Genomic DNA, 17,951 nt, shown 5'->3' on the forward strand with positions numbered 1-17,951 from the left:
CCAGGCAGAGAGCTTCCTGGGCCCTTTATTCAACTCCAGTTTTCATAATGTCCAAAACTGTAGGCGACCAAGCAATGATCAGAACAAGTCAGATAGTAGGTCCCCTTGTTTGCACTGTAGGAAAAAACCAACACAAAACCAAAGCCCATTTCCTCCCTGGGAAGACATACCTCTCCATCTCCTCTCTCACTCTCACCCCTTTGTCTATGCAGATTAGTAGTATTTGTTTTGTTCGTTGCCCTCCTTGGTCCTTCCCTCTAGATTACAGCTGTAAGTGCATTTTTGTCAGTGAAAATTGTTTGCTACAAGCCAAAAGTCAGACAAATGGCGAGTAAAGATGATACACTAATGCGTTCTCAGGTGTTCGCTCTGTTTTGTATGTTTCACCACAGTACAAGTGTGTCACCTACCTGGTGACTAAGAACACCTTGTCGGAAAAATTTCATCATCGCCTGCAGACATGAGAGAAGTGTTGTAATACTGGAGTTTGTTTGTCTCTATCTATTAAAGGTACAGGAAAGACATAGCCATCATTCTTACCCACTGGGTTCCTTAAAAGATAATTTCACAAGGTACAGATGAATTAGAAAGTGCAAATGGTGGTTTTGTTCAAAGATGAGGCCTAGAAATCACAGGATACTTTCTCCTTGAAGATGATACATCAGAATTATTTTTAACCATACAGAACTTTGCATAGACACAGATGTGAGATCTCTCCAGATTTCAAAACTTTAAAGCTACCCTATTTTCATTAACCTTTAATAATTTTTCTTAAAGAATTTATTTGTAGCTGTCCATGAACCCTCTGTGTAGTTGAGGATGGCCTTGAAGTTCTGATCCAACTGCTTCTATCTCCAGAGTACTGAAACTTCAGGCTTATGTGTTCTTATGGGCCAACTTCAAGACTTTATAAACTGACCTAAATTCCTAGGCTTGCAACACACACACATACACACACACACACACACACACACACACACACACACACTGCAATCAGGGTACATTTGATTGAGGATATTTGCAGTTAACCCTCTCATCTTTCCCCAATTTTAGCATTTTTCCTAATAGAAGTCCTAAATTGAAGCTTGTCTGACAGAATGCCTAAGAACACATCATACAGTTTCGGATCAAAACTAAAACTGAGATATCATGTAGACTAAATAGGTTTGCTTTTCTTGCTTTCCTTCAAAATTATCCTCAGGAAATAATTTGTGTCCATTTAACAGTATTTACTGAGACATTGTACTGATGAAGGAATACATCTAGTGCATTTTTATACAGTTTGGTGCTATGACCTTTCCTTAGGTCAACAACATTTCCTTTTCCTCTTTGTTGGATAGGGCCATTTTTTTTTTTTACCTCTGCTCTGAAATTACAAGACTCATTTGTTCATCTTGGCTGACCTGCTCTCAAAATCAACTTGACTTTTATTGTATTGTAGTGTTTCAGATTTCTTTATTTTATAATTTTAAGCAGTAAATTTTATGAATAGAGCATTTTAAATTCAGCAAGCATTAAAAAGAATTACCTAGAAGCTAAAACAGTCATTACTGATAAAAAATTTAGCATACAAGAATCCTCATTGCCTGGTAAGCTTTATATAATTGTAACCTTTACCTTTTGGATGAAATTAACAACATCACGATATGTGGAAAATTTTGTGAAATACTATGTTAACATAGCATAGATTTATAGTGTTCTGAAACTTAAGATCCTTAAGGGAATTTGGCCAATAAAAAGCTGTATATAAAATGAACAATCAAAGAAAGAAAAGAACAAATTGGAACAGATCACTGTTTAAAGGCAAAGGGTAAGAACAGTACAAAAGGGAAGCATATACCTTATTTTAAAATTAGTAATATCAAAGATAAATTAGTGATTGCACTTTGGATGAAAAAATCAAATGCTTGGCAAACAGTGAATTATGAAGTGAAATAACCATGTTTTAAAGATTCATGAACAATGTATAAATAACGCCATGATGAAAGGGGACAGCATGTTCATTGTCGATATAGTTAACCGGGTTTTTCTCTACTGATAACTAATTTCTGCCTTACACAAAACCTGTTTCTTCAGTGTAAACCTCAACCTCAGGGGAAGTTACATTCATACAGAACCTTAACAGACATCGCAACTGTCAGCACATGCCACAGGGCTTTGTGCAATTGCTGGTTTGCCCCAGTCAGGGAAGCACAGCCTCTGCCCAGAACCCAGCCCTGTGGCTTAACCTCCATTTCTCATATCATCTTCACTTCCTTTGTTTCTAGTTTTCTTTTTACTCTTATAGCTATAAATTCTTGAGGCCAAATTCACACCGCTTAAGAGTTATCCTTTTACAGTACATAACTCAGTGGGTTTTAATTTATTCCAAGGTGATAGAAACAAAAACTACCATCTAATTCCAGATGGTTCTCATCACCCAGTGCCCATTAATAGTCAATCCATCCCCCACCCCCAGCCACAGCCCTAGAGAACACTAACCTACTGTCTCTATGAATTTTGGAACAGATGTCTGTGGACGCTACTGTAAACAGAAACATCTATGACCTTTTGTATATGAATCCTTCCACTTAGCTTAATGTTGTCATGTTTCAGCCATGTGTGTCCTGAACCTATCCAAAATTTATTCCTTTTGCTTTTAAAATAGTATTCTATGGCATGGAAACTAAATGACAATTATATGCATCAGTTATTTGGATTACATTTTTCACAGTTACAAAATTTGTGTGGGTTGGGGACAATACGACTACTTTGTAATCAATTTTGTGAGGAACAATAAACTCTTTTCCAAAGCAGTAACAAGTGTTCACATTCTAAATAACATAGGAAATTCTAATTTTCTTTGTTGTATCACCATTTTTATTTATGTATTATTATTGTGTATGTGTACATGATGACTGTGAGGGGGTGTGCAAATCCACATGGCTCTTCAAGGGGTCAGAAAGCAATGCAGTACAATCTGTTCTCTCCTTCATTTGGTATTAAACTTGTATTGCCAGGCTTGCGTGGCAAATGCCTTTATCTACTGAGCCACTTTGCAATTCTTTGGTCTCCCTCTAAATTAGTAGCATCCCTGTTGGTATGAAGTCGAAGTCACTGTTTTAATTTGCAATTTGTTTCAATTCTCTTATGATTCATGTTGCTGAGCATGATTTTCTCTGATGAATGGGCATAGATTTGTTCTTTATGAGGTCTTTATCTTTTTTTAATGATATGTTTTAGAAGATAGACCTTTATTGTTTATATGATCTGCAAGGATTTCTCTCATTCTGCATGTTGCCATACTTATTTCTAGTGTTCCTTGATACACAGTTGTTATGTTGGGGAAATTGATATATATGTTAATTGTTGTTATTGATGTCATTCTACATTTGAAGTCCATTGGTGAAGTAGTTCTGCAGTTAAAATGTTTTATACACAGTGTGAGATTCCTGATAAAACTTGGATCCTCAAAACACAATTAATTAAAAGTATGTATGCTGGGTAGCCAGTATTGTAGAGACAAAGAAAATACTAGAGCAAACTAACTAGACTAGACTAGCATTACTACCTGTTGTGTTGGCAAGCCCTGTATTCAAGCAATAGCATCTGCCTCATTCGATAAAGTGCAGAGCTAAAGAAGACTCCAGTGTTAACCTCAGAACTATCTATATCTCTACCAATACACACACACACACACACACACACACACACACACACACCATGCACAAATATAAAAACGTACACCATACACCCATGCACATGAGAAAAGGGAAAGAAATTCTTGCTTTTTTCAAGTTCACACCCATGTTTTAAGCTGTTTCATAAATTTATCTTTGACATTCAGAGAGATGTGTAGTTTTCAATGAGATAAAGGGAAAGGATACAATATACTTTTTGCATAGGATTTTGAGTAATTATATCCAGGTGTTACAGAAAATAGCTTTCCTACTGAATGATGAGGCATCTGTGACAATCAGCTGCTGAGAGACACAAACTTATTGCAGAGCTCTCAGTAATAGCATCTTCATATATGTTTCTTATTGCCATTCTAGAACCACACTATTCTAGTAACCATAACATGTTATCATACAAACCATAACATGTTTATGTATATCAACAAAGAAGGATGGGTAGAATGACTTGTAACAGTTTTAGATTTTTTAAATTACTGAATCTCCTATGCTTTCACATGAGTTTTGTTTGTATTTGCAATAAAGGCAGTCAGAATTTTCATAGGGACTGTTTTGCATTTGTAGGTTAGCCATCTTGACAATATTGTTTCCCAGGGCATGATGTGAGGTGTTTCTCCATTGCTTCAGAAACCCTTTTAATTCTTTTATTCTAGGTTATATTATTTTATTTTATTTATTTTGCATTCTTGATGTAGAAAACTTTTGCTTAGTTTTTCCTAAATGTTCTGGAGTATTTTATTCGTTTTAATGCTTGTAAAAGTGAAAATTTGTGTTACAAATATGGGTTCCCTTGTGTTTTGGGAATAGACTGTAATTGAACTGTTCTCTTGGTAGATGCTGTTGTTGCTGTTGTTGAGTGTAAATTGATTTTCCCCATCTCTTTAAGTTGATATTGGTTTGAAGTTTATATTGTTAATAGAGTACCTATAGCAGCTTGCTTTGTGGATCTATATGTTTGAAGAGTGTTTTTCAAGCCCTTTACATCTTAGATGCTGAGATATGTTTCATGAACGTAGCAGAAAGATGGATCTTGTTTTCCCACCTATTCTATGAGCTTGTGTCTTTTTATTGGGGAAACTGAGTCCACTAATATTGAGAGATTTAATAACCAATAATTGTTAATTCCTATTCTTTGTTGTTTTTGGTGGTGGTGGTAGTGTGTGTGTGTGTGTGTGTGTGTGTGTGTGTCTTCTTTTAATTTTGATGGTATGAGATTATTTACTGCCTATCTTTACCAGAGTGTGGCTAACCTTTCCATGTTAGAATTTTCCTTCTAAGACTTTCTGTAAGGTTGAATTTGTGGATAAATATATGGATATATGACATTGTTTAAATTTGATCTTATCATGAAATATCTTATGTTTCCCATTTATAGTAATTGAAAATTTTTCTGGTGTGGCAATCTGTGGTCTTTTAGAATCTGCAGGACATCTGTCCAGGCCTTTCTGTATTTAGAGTGTCTATTAAGGTGTCAGGTAAAATTCTAATAGGTTAGCCTTTATATGTTACTTGGCCTTTTCCCTCTGTAGCTTCCAATATTCTTTCATTGTTCTGTATGCTTAAAGTTTTGATTATTACATGACATGGGAAATTTTGTTTTTGGTTCAACCTTTTTGGTGAAACTGTAAGCTTCTTATATCTTAATAGGCATGCCTTGCTTGGAGTTAATATTCTTTAATGATTTGGTTAAATATATTTTCTGGGTATTTAGCTATGATTTTTTTCTTATTCCTATTAAATTTGGTCTTTTTATAGTTTCCCAGATGTTTAGTGTTAAGAAAGATGTAGATTTATCATTTTCCTTGACTCATGAATCTGTTTCTTCGATTGCATTTTCAATGCCTCAGAGTCTTTCTTCCAACTTTTGTATTGGGTTAGAAACACATTAATAACATGACCCAGAGAATCAACTGACCAGAACTCATAGAGGGTCTCAGAGATCAGGAAGACTATAGGGATTTGACCTAAGTCCTGTGCAGATATATTTTGGCTAAGAAGCTTGGTGTTCTTGTGGGATGTCGCACATTGGGAGCAGGGCCTGTTCCTGACTCTCTTACCTACTGCTGGGACCCCTTTCTTTCTACTAGGTTGCCTTTTCCAGACATGGTGGGTGTGTGCCTAGTTGTATAGTAGTTTGTTATGCTGTGTTTCCTTGATGTTTTGGGGAAGCTTAATTTTTAAGAGGAGAGGCAGAAGGAGGTGATCTGGGGAAGAGAGAAGGTGTGGGGAAAAATCCTGGGGGATGGTTGGAAAGAGAAACTGTGACTTGGAGGTGATATACAAGAATAAGAAAGTAAAATTTTCTTAATTTCTGGATTGCTAGTGACTAGTGAATTATTTTGCCAAGGCCACCTGACAATGAAAGCTGTATTAGCTGAAACATTGTGCACTTCTTGAGGCCTTTATACTTGAGCTTTGAGATTTCTCTTCTTACTTTGCCCTCACATGACCTTTCCTCTGTGCATAGACATGTGGAGGACTCTGTTGGTCTAAATTTTCTCTCTTACAGTTATTGTATAATTGTTTTATTAGAATTCACCTTTTAGTATATAATGTTTTTTGTTGTCTACTAATATTGTAGCATGTAGCAGAATGGCATGCATGTGTGTGTGTGTGTGTGTGTGTGTGTGTGTGCATCCATGCATGCATATGTGTGTATGTATTCATGTTAAAACTGATTTCTTCACCTTTTACCTAGATAGCAATATATTACTATTTGTAGTTCAAGAAAGGTACAATTTTTTAAAATGCCTCTCAACATTAAGATTCAAATAAATGTCAATAATCTTAAACAATGTTTGTTAACATAGCTTTTGTTGTTCAAACTTTACAATCAATTAATCATAATTTTAGAGATAAGTTTCGTGATCTTTTAAATCTTGTTAATTTGTTTTCACTATTTATTTTAACTTAAGCTTTCACTGTGTCTTTTAAAATTCTAATATCAAACTATTTCCCCTAAAATTTGTCTTTTGTTAAGTACTGTTATTTTTAGAACAAAACAGAAAAATAGCCACATAAATTAAAAATGTGAAGATAAAATAATTATCCATTCCCATTTTTATTTTTATTGTTGATGTAATAAGATAGCAAATATTTCATTTAATATCAATATTTTACCTCTAAATAGCAAAGTTAATACAACATAGTTGTAACTATGTATCATTTAGGTTTTATAGCGTTATCACAACTGGAAGAGGACCTATTAAGAATTGATGATTAAAATAAATGTGTAGGAGAGACAGGGTTGGTTGCCAGTGTGATTCAAAGGCTTGGGAAGACAAGAAGGGTGTGGTACAAACTTAAGCTGCACATGCAACCAACAGAAACTTGATGGCCACAGCAAGTTTCTACCTACCCACATAAAGATGGTAAGGCTAGAGTCAATGACAGTCAGCTCAGATGTCCTAATGGGTCTGATTTGATCAGCATGGCAGATAAACTCAGAACAGGGAAAGGGATCATAATAACTGGTGATGTTCTAATTATATCTAATTCTAAAAATGTCTGTTCTTTCTAGCCCTGTGCCATAAATATTAGAGAAAGTCTATTGTAGCAGACAAGTGTACACACCATCAACTTGAAATAATCACTAGAACACTGCCTGTTTCAATGTAAAAGTCACAAAGATCTTTCAATTATCATTGATGGGGATGGTGCAGGAAAATCATGTACAAGACTCCCTTTCATGACCTGCCAAAAACATGGAGGAAGAAGTGAATCTCTCAAGAGAAGATTCAGTCACATTCTGAAAGTTGTTTTCCATAGGCCCAAACTCAGAACATTTTTACACAAATGTGTCATGATATATGTTATGAGTCTTGCTGACACTAGAGTTAGTTGTTAGGATGATGAAATAGATTTTGTTGGCAGTGTTGTTCATGAAAGTAATGAAACTATACTTACTTTAGAAAAAACATTACCAAATATATATATATTAATGGAAGGAACAGTTTACAACATCTCATTATTTAATAACAATAACAACAACAAAAATGAACAGAAGACAATAAAGGGCATTTCACAGAGAGGAATAGGCCCAATGCTGGTTTGAATGAGATGAGGATGGACCCCATGAGTCACATATTTGAATACTTGGTCCCCAATTTGTGGAACTATTTAGTGAAGGACTGAGAGGCATCACTTTGTTAGAAGAGGTGTGTCACTGGAAATGTGCTTTGAAGTTTCAAAACCCTTTTTCTTTCTCTCCCGTTCTTTTGTTGCTCTCTCTCTATCCCTTTCACCCCCTCTCTCTGCCTCTAACTTGTGCATAAGATGCAAGTTCTCAGTTGCTGCTTCAGAGCCATGCCGGCCTACCTGCCACTGTGTTCCTTCCTCAACATGATGGTCATGGAAACAGCCTCTGGAGCTGGAAGCAAGCTCCTGATTTCATGCTTTCTTTTAGACATTGTTCTGTTGATGGTGTGCTTCAATGGCAATGGAAAAGTAGCTACTAAGGCCAATAATATACTGATCTCAAAATAATATGACTGAACACAGAGTCTACCATGTCCTCTTGAGTTTGCCAAGGCCAGGTACTCCATGATTCTAGACAAACTTCTAGAATTTTTTCCTTTTGTGGTTTATTTTTTGGTGGACCATAAGTATTATTTAATCATGTCTAGTTCACTGATATGCACACTACTGGTCAACATTCAGAGAAAGAAGAGAAAAATAAAGAAGAAAAGCATTTAAACTAGACTATTCTGTGACATACATAAAATACTTTGCAGTGCAAATTGTGTACAAACAGGAAAATGAAAGGTTCGGCATCTAACGATTTTAATGAATGCTGATGCACTGTTGATAAATGTCTCTTGCACATTACTGAAAAGGCCTGCTCATGTTTTAATGTGTATAACATTCCATTTATTACTAGAAAATTTGATACCTGTTGGTCCACGCTAAGGGATATAGTGTGGCATATGTTACTGCCTGGATAGGTTATCAATTTCAGATGTCATTGTCGTTGTCTTGACAGGATCAGCCATCACCATAGGGAGATTCTCCCTCCATGCCCAGCATTGGTTTGGAATAACAGTACAGTGATTTGCTGTTTTCTCTTCCTGATGTATCTCCTTGGAAACACACAAGCAAACTTTCCTCTTGTTTTATTTTTCTTGGATATTTTATGTATTTGCATTTCAAATGTTATCACCTTTCCCCCCTCTCCCATCTCGCCTCCCCGTCCCCTTGCTTCCATGAAGATGCTCCCACTCCCAACCAGCCACTCCCACCTCATCGCCCTGGCATGGAGGGACTCGTGAAGCTAAGCAACTATTTAAAATTCAGTTCTCTAACTGCATTTCGAATATCCTTTCATATTTTATGCTTGTGTTGTTCGTTTTACAAGAAATATCTCCTGGATTCCTAAAACATGAATATTTATGTGTATTCAGGATCTACAATCAAATACGGCTCCTCGAAATAGGAAGTTTTAACCCTTATCTGTCATATATCTGTCATGTAACCATCACTCTACAACCACTGAATTCTGTACCATGAGCACAGGTTTCCTAGTGTTTTACAGTTACTTTCTTATAGCAGCTTGTATTTCATGTCCGGTTTAAGTTTAACCTCAAAACACATTTTTTTTGTTTTGTTTGATGCTTCACGGAAGTTAGAGAAATACATTTGCTGTGGCTTGAGAAATAATTTTGAATGTTATATGGAAGGTTAAATGATACCAAGGGCCTATCAGGACTACTTGTACACAGAGGACATGGGTGGCAGTAACTTTGGCATCTACCCACAGAGACTGAAGGTAAAGGTAGAAGGAGGTCATTAAGGAACTTCATGCTTCAGGGTGTTGGGACTGTTCATGGTAGCACGGGAACCCAGGTGATGCCTTCTGAAACCTCACAAGGTCTCTGAGGAGCTATGCAGTGGGATACATTCTGGATATGGATTATAAATATTTTCATATTGGTCAAAGGAAGACAAGAAAGTTTGTGTAATTATTCATATCTTACTGCCATTCAGCTGTTAGTTTCTAAGAAGCTATGAATGACCTGGTGTCAAACTAAGAATTGTTCTAATGTATTGTATGCAAAACGTAAGAGTGATTCCTAAACATTTTGAGTTCCATGCATTATCAAATATTAGTTTTAAAAAGAAGCCTCGCAGAGAGAATGATTCCATGCTTATGAACACTTGCTACACTTACAGAACCCAAGGTTTCTATTGCCAGTACCCACAAGGCAGTCCACTCCTGTTTATAACTCCCCTTTCCTTCTCCCTCTCCGACTCATCTTTTCATTAATAAAGCTGGATGGATAAAGCAAAACACAGAAAAATGACATTAGTCCTCTACAATAGAACTCGCCTGAACTTTCTCTACCAGTCTCACAAGCTGAACTTGTTTCTTATACAAATTTCCGGGCCACACCCTGCCTTGGGATTCTGCTTCAATGATGCAGAGTTGGGGTGTGATGTGGGAAACTAATTTTTTTAACAAGCACTTCAGGAGATTATGTGATGCAAGTTATCCTGAGGCCAAACCTGGGTATCATGCATGTCTGGGAATACTATGTTTTTGAAAACTATCTCTCAGTTGTTAATGATGAAGGGTAATGAATAAGTATAAATGGAAATCTACCTTACAAATTAATACTGCTTCACAGTATTATGGTAGCAGGTTTCATGTGGCTGTGTCTTTGTGAGGTATAATTTGTATTACCAAGTAAGAAGCATAAATTAAAAATTCAATACAAAGCACATTCCTCTGAGATTAGATCCACTTACATGAGGAGGTGTGACTGTTTGGAGTACCAAAAGTAATAGCTGAATTGGGACCAACCCTTCCCCTTAAGTAACTCCTCCCCATTACATTTGTATACTGCATTTCAAGCCTTAGTTTCTTTCAGATCAAAAGCATTACTTTCACTCATAGAGGCTTTTGAGGTGCTCGTTGGAACATTTAAAAAACCCTACTGTGTTTTTAAGTAAAAAAGATTAAAATTATTATATACATCTTCACATTACTTATGTGATTCTATTACTCTAAAGAGAATATTATTTTTATCATAGGAAAATAGTAGTTGCTCTTTAATTTAGATACAGTCTCACTGGTTCTTATATATACTATATGAAAAGACAAAATACACACACAGATATGCATTATTAATCATTTTAGCTTAAGCTTTAATTATAGCAAGTAATTAGCACATTGTTCACAGCTTTATCTAAGAAAACACTGTAATTACATTTCCAGTGTACTGCAAGAAATAAAATAAATGCCTTGTTTCCACAAAAGCTCATATTTAGCCTTGCTATAGATTTGTTTACTGACAATGTTTTGCAGCAGCTAATACAAAACATAAGTTATGTAAATTATAATGATTTTATCCTCGCTATTGGTTTATTTAAAATATTATAGGAATTATATAAGACAAGTATTATATACAATTCAAATTGTAGCAATTTGTTGTATTTTACAATTAAAACATTTAATTAACAAGACCAAAAGGATTGTTCTTCCAAATCAATCCAAATGATTATCTAAATAAAACCTGAAATTGTCATAGACATCAGGTGTAAGATAAATCTATTTAAACATTATCACTTTGAGAATCTTATTTTGAACTGTTTTCTATGTGGAGATTAAATTAAGTTGCATCCTCAATCTTGTGCTGTAGAACAGGAAGGAATTCTCTGGCACATTGTTGAGTTGTGTTTGCCCAAACTGTGACTCAGCTTGACAAAGGGAACTATTCTGAAGCCACATTGTGAAGTATCTACCATCACCCTTCAGTAAAACAGAAGAGTTATAGTGAGGAAAACAATGTCCTTTTTTATTGCCTTTCCTTGCAGTTCAGGTCACAGGCCAATCTGCCTAATTTGGGAACAGTGACAAAATTAGAAATGGCTTATAAGTGCATAACTGAGGATTTTATGTTTTTAGGCTCTATTTTAACACTACCAATGTTGGGCAAAATCATCAGAGCAAAAGAAAATGTATCTCTAAAAGCCACCTCAGGTTAACTCACTATTCCCCTCTGCCTTTCACTGTTGTTATTTCTCTCACTGTGCATATGATGTTTAGATTAATTCATATTTTGATGACAAAGAAGTTATTGTCACAAAGAACCTGTTATATATTACCCTAGCTATAGGTCTTCAGTTCTAAAATGCAGTAAAGAAAAAAATCCTTTGCAGCCATTGATCAAGTAAGTACTCAGCAGTGAAATTGTCCAGAAAGGTCAGCAGATAGTCCATGGGAAGGGAGAGTGAACTTTAGTGGATCACTGGAGAGTTTTCACATTCATCTTTGAAGGTAATCTTAAGGACGCGGAGTGGAAAACAGAACACAGATGTCTCTAACTTCCATTACAACATGACCCTTATCCTGTTTCACAGAATCCAAGTTTGTGACAAGGAGAGTTAACTAGGGCTTTGATCAATATAGACAAATTCACACCACTAACGTTGTCTTCACCACCCGAATATTCCCTTGCCCTTGGCTATTTGATTAATGTGGCAAGCTCAGTTTTAGTCTCTCAAATATTTTTATTAGATTAATATCCCAAGTCCTTACAAAGATGTGATTATTTTAAGCACCTTTAGACTGAATGATGGTCTGGATTATTTGGGTGGACACATCATAATCACCGAGGTTCTCAGAGGGAGGCAGGGTTAGCAGGCGACCAACAGACAGTGAGAGGTTGAGTTTACCAGGAGAAATGGCAGAGGAAGCAGGCAGCCAGTAGAGAAGCAACATGCTTCCTCCCAGGATCCCAGGGCTACGAATAACACAGCTTTGCTCAGCAAGATTCATTTTAAACCTCAGACACCCCACTTCCTCTCCTGCCTCCCCCTCTATACTTCTGTCTGAGGCTTCCTTGTCGCTTCCTGTTGTCTTCACAACCTGCCCTGCTCCGGCTCTGCCACCAGCTATAATCTACAGAGCAGCCAGGAAGATCTGTAACATACACACCGGACCACACTCTTCTGCTTGACATGCTTTGCCATCTCTGCTTCTCTCCGGAGTACAGCACTGGGAGGTCCCCAAGGCCCTGCATTCTTCCCCCCCCCCATGTTACCTTTTAAGTATTCTTTCTGCCCTGCTCCAGCCCCCGCCCCAGACTGTTTGCTTCTCCACACACTTCTCTCACTATAAACTCCGGATCCTACCCCTTGAAGGTTCCTCTACATGGAATGTAATTTTCTCGATACTCACCGAGTCCCTGTCCCTCTTTCTTGAGGTCTTTGCTCGAGTATCAGCTCTCTGATTCCTGCTCTTTCTGTTCCATCTAAAATCTTAGCTAGTGCAACATTTCTTTGTCTTCTAACCCAGCTTTGTCATTTTCTCCAAAGACTTCAACTATTTGTATACTAAATGTCTTATTTATTTATTTCATTGCCATTGTTTCTTCAAGAAAAGCACTCATTAATTGAGATTCACGAAAATAGTAGGTGAGAAGTAAGTTGAAGCAAGTTATTAGTTTTGCTTTCTTTGCATGACATCAATATCCTTACAGTGCCTGTATTCTGACCCGATTCCTGGGTACCACCTCACTGATAACTGAAGATTAATGTAATAGATGTGGAGATTAAATTAGGGCACCACAAGTGAAAAAGCATCCTGATAAAGCAGGGGAAAGTGAGGCTGTTTTTTCAGACTTTAGCTCACATCATATTCCCACAAGAGATCTATAAAGACATACTTACCTTCAGTGCATACAGAGAAAAAAAAACAAAACACTTCTGAAATGTGATTTTCCTAGAGACTGCTAGTTTTATATTTATTTAATCTATATATATATTTTTAACAAAATTGATTTTTTTATCACACTTCTCAATCCTCTATGTCTGCCCCCACCTTTGTGACCTTCCCTCACAGCAAGAACACCAACCCCCCCAAAACACCAACAAACAAAGAAACAAAGAACAAGTCTGAGTTCTTTTATCTATATACTCACTGGAGCATGGTCCAACTCTCAGCAGCCTGGCCCTTAAATATAGCTGCGTCCTTCCCTTTCCACACCCTCACCAGAAGTCACAGGTTGTGGAAAGCTGCACTTCAGAATCATGGTCACAGTTTCTAAGAGTGTCTGTTTAGGTTATAACTTCTTTGGGAGGTAGAGTGGGGAATAGTGGTTTTTTACAGAAACCTTTCATGTCTTTCTTTCTTTCTAAACTGTATCGGTAGTCAACAATGTCTCTGCGAAAGGAGCTTTCTTTTCCTCTACAGTCAGCGGAGGCACGGATCAGTGTCGTACCAATGGTTTCTGGCAACGACCATGGACATGGCCACTACTGCAGTAAAACCGCGGACCAAGAGGTGACCTTCAGCGGCAACATGGCTCGGGGTAGCACCTTGGACTGAGGGAGCCATGAAGGCCTCACATGTACATGGCCTCCGGCTGCAACAAGGGCCAGAGACACCAACGAGGCCTCAGGTGGGTGCACAGTCTACTCATATCAACATGGTTTCCGGCAAACATGGCCTTGGGTGGTAACACAGAGCACAGTTGTCAACATGCCGCCCCATATCCTCCACAGTATCAGGACCCCTGACCCACTCATAACCCTCAGCAGTAGCCTTAGGTCTTTATACAAAAGCCACTCAAATACATACAAACACACAGACACAAAGACAGAGACACACACACAGAGACACACAGACACACAGACACACACACACACCAGGCCACAAAGCCTGAGGACATCATCATGGTTTCAGTCAGTGGCACAGACTGAGTACATTACATTCACACAGGTCTCAGGGTAAACGGCAATCAAACTCAGGGCCATGCAGAAGAAGCCTGCAACTGCCAAAGTGGAGAACGGGTCCTGTCCGAGAGGTGCGGAGCCAGGAGCCAGCTTCCTGCACAGTGTGCAAACTAAGCAGCAGAGTCTTGGCAGACATCAGCTACAAACACGTGGAAATGGTGGAAAAGCTGAAACATCAACAGTCTTTGTAAGATACTTGGGGAAATCTTAAGAAAAGAGAGATTAAAAAAAAATACTTTCTGTGTTGAAAATGGAAAACACTATAAAAGAAGGCACTTGGACCCTATGTAAATTTGTTCAGAGGAATAATATGCAATAATTATATGTTCAATAATAATTGCATTTTTACTTATACTTTCATAAAAATCAAAACAAAGCAAAAAGCAAGAATAAATAAAAATACTAAGTTAGAGGAGATAAAACAGGGATTAGAGGATTATTTATATCAGAATAAAGAAACTTAGAAAGAACACAGTCAGGAATCTATAACAATAACAGAACAGTTTCAGATGAGGGAAAAATCACAAAGGCTTGAGGATTTGGAATGGCAACCCATGGAGATGCAATGCACTGAATTAGGAATACTGAGTCTGTTCAATAACTCTACCTTAGAGCAATGTCACAAATAGAGTATGTGTTTCATTCTGTTGAGTTTGGGGAATCACAACAAGTACATGTCTTGATATATCATACTATGGATACATATTCAGAATTCTACCGGGTTTTTGCCTTGAATTTTGAAGAGGATAATTCTGAGGATGTATGTGTATAAGAGTGTGGCTTTATGAGTGAAGCTAAAGACACTCCAAGATGCATATCCAGTATAAGAGTCCTTCAGTTCTTAGATACTACAGCCCAAAGCATGTTACCGGTAGAGCTTCCTATACTACAAGTCAAACAGTTGTAAAAAGATCTGACTATACTTTGAAGAGAGTGCTCATGGAACAGAAGGGGGTTATAAGATCTCCTAGAGGTAGATTAAATAATGCTGTTTGACTTCAAATTTTTAAAAATGTCAACAAGACAGATAACACAGCTTCTGGGAAGCACTGGATTTTACAAATGACTGTGGACTTAGTTCAGTCTACATGTCTTAATTTCAGAACAGAAAACAAAAAAATGTGTTATGTTGGAAAAGAGGTTTTGTCTGTGTTTCAACTGGAGAATAAAAGCTATGCATTCCATCAGATTTAATAAAGATTAGATTTGACTGGGAAAGACCTCCGGAAGTTCTAGGCTACAGACCTTGGAAGAAAACAAGAAAACAGGTGAAGTATATGCTGATTCCTGGAGAATAAAACAGGTCTGACACTGGCTGAGACATAAAAATGTCTCCAGCCAGGACTTCAGCTACACATAGCCAATACATTGTGTTAACTGCAGAGTCCATAAGACTTATGGCATCCTTATAAATGGCATGGATAAAATTTATGTCACCAATTAGTCCAAACACAAAGTTAAATGCCTATTACCTGCTTGAACACAGAGCAATTATTTATTAATTATATTTATCTTTAGCCCAATTGTGCACACCACATATTCCATACATGTGTTAATGCAGAAACATATGCATATTACCTTTGAACATTTACATGTTCCACATCAAAAGGACCAGACACCAATGAAGACAAGTAGCCCAGGTGATCTCACCTTACCGACTTCCTCAAATGGTGTTTTCTCAAAAATCTGCATCCAGAACAACTTTTAATTGGTTAGATTAGTTGGTCCAGCCTGGCAAACTGGTCCAGCCAGGACTTCAGTTAATCTCTTCACTTTCTCAACACACAGAGACTAGACACACCTAGCTTTCCTAGATCTTGGCCATTCAATTTTCTATGGGCACTCAAAAGAGATGTCATCAAAGACATCATAAAGCAATTTTAAAAAATAACATCCCATTCCTAAGAGGCCCAAGAGGGTAGATGGCTTTGGTTCTGTGATGATTGATGAATTTTTGTCGTCATTTAAGGGGGTTGTTTAAAAGTTGTTAGTGGTTTTGTCAGGGAGGGGAAAAGTATAGATTAAATACAGGGATTTATCCCTTTTTCTGTTCTCTATTCTTTCTCTCCTATCTCAAGTTAGGAGAAGATGGGGAAGAGACAAAAAAAGGGAGACATAGAAGTGTTAAGTTAAAAGGGTAGACTGTTGAATCTACTTTTAGACTAATAAACATTGAAAAGCCAAATATTTTTACACTGGCATGGAATTATGTATATTTGATACAAATTTAAGGTTATGTTTTTTGACAACATTTTGTATATGTTTTAACTCTTGTTTAAGATAGTATGCCTATGTCATATGAAGTTCTAGTCCCTAAAACTGCTATTGCAATCTGTTTAGGTTAATTAAGAAACTAAGTTAATAGTCAATAAATCACACTTATGGTCATGTTAGGAACTAGATTACTTAGAGAAATGTGCTTCCTAGGTTGAACGAAGATTAACTAGCTAGAAACAAGCTCAGAAAAACTGTAAATAGACAGATGGTCTTGAAAAACTGAAGAGATCTACAGACTATGCTATTTAAAGATGTTTTTATTAACATTAGACCTTTTAATACAGTGAAACATATCTGCTCTTGGCATCACCCATATTCTTCAAAGATGATGAGCATCAAAGGACGTCCATATGGAGTTTGCTTCAAATGTGGCAAGCTAGTCACTGGACAAGAAACTGCACTTACTTCAACTGCTGATAGTATCCTGTCCAAACTGGCCAAATGGTATACAAGAAAGTCAGTTGTCAAGCTTTGCAAGGACAAAGTAGGCATGTTTGTCATAATTCCTGCTTCATCAAAAGGTTCTCAGACATACTGGGCCAGAAAGCTAAAGATGGTGCTCCAATTACAGAGAAATCTCGGGTGACTGTCTAGGAAGTCAGCAACCTCATCAGTTTCCATAATTTTGGAAGCTGCTTCCTCTGTAATTCTTAATTCCTTGGGTATTATTTATCCATCTCAACTCTCTGATGAGCTGGAAGAGTAGATAGTAATAGTCTCACAATTAATCTGCGGTTGTTTACGATTTAAGAATGTGTTTTTGAAGGGCTATGAAGATGTTTTGGGGTTGGTAATGCAAGTTAATGATTGAAAGTAATTTAGGTATAGAACTTTGAACTCACCAAGATAGGATATCTAGTTTATAGTAGAGTACTTTCTCCAAAGTTCCAAAGTTTTCTAATGCATATGGACTGGACATTATGAATGTAATTTTTACTTCATAGTTTTCATAACTGTTCTTATTTTACATGGTATATTGATGTTAGAGAAAGAGCCTTTTATTGGACTGATGAAAGGGGTAGATGTGATAATCTCCTTGCAATGCGGAGGAGAGAGAGAGAGAGAGAGAGAGAGAGAGAGAGAGAGAGAGAGAGAGAGAGAGAGAGAGAAATAGGCATGAGAGAAATGATTCCCATTCCGACTCAGATGAGTTGGGCCTATATAATGAGTCAAGGAGCAGAAAGAATAGTTTAAATGCTTTAATTTAAGTTATGAGCTAGTTGGGAGCAAGCCAAAGCTTCTGGCCTAACAATAATAAGCCTGCAA

Source organism: Micromys minutus (assembly GCF_963924665.1).
Source record: "Micromys minutus genome assembly, chromosome: 6".
Lineage (NCBI taxonomy): Eukaryota > Metazoa > Chordata > Mammalia > Rodentia > Muridae > Micromys > Micromys minutus.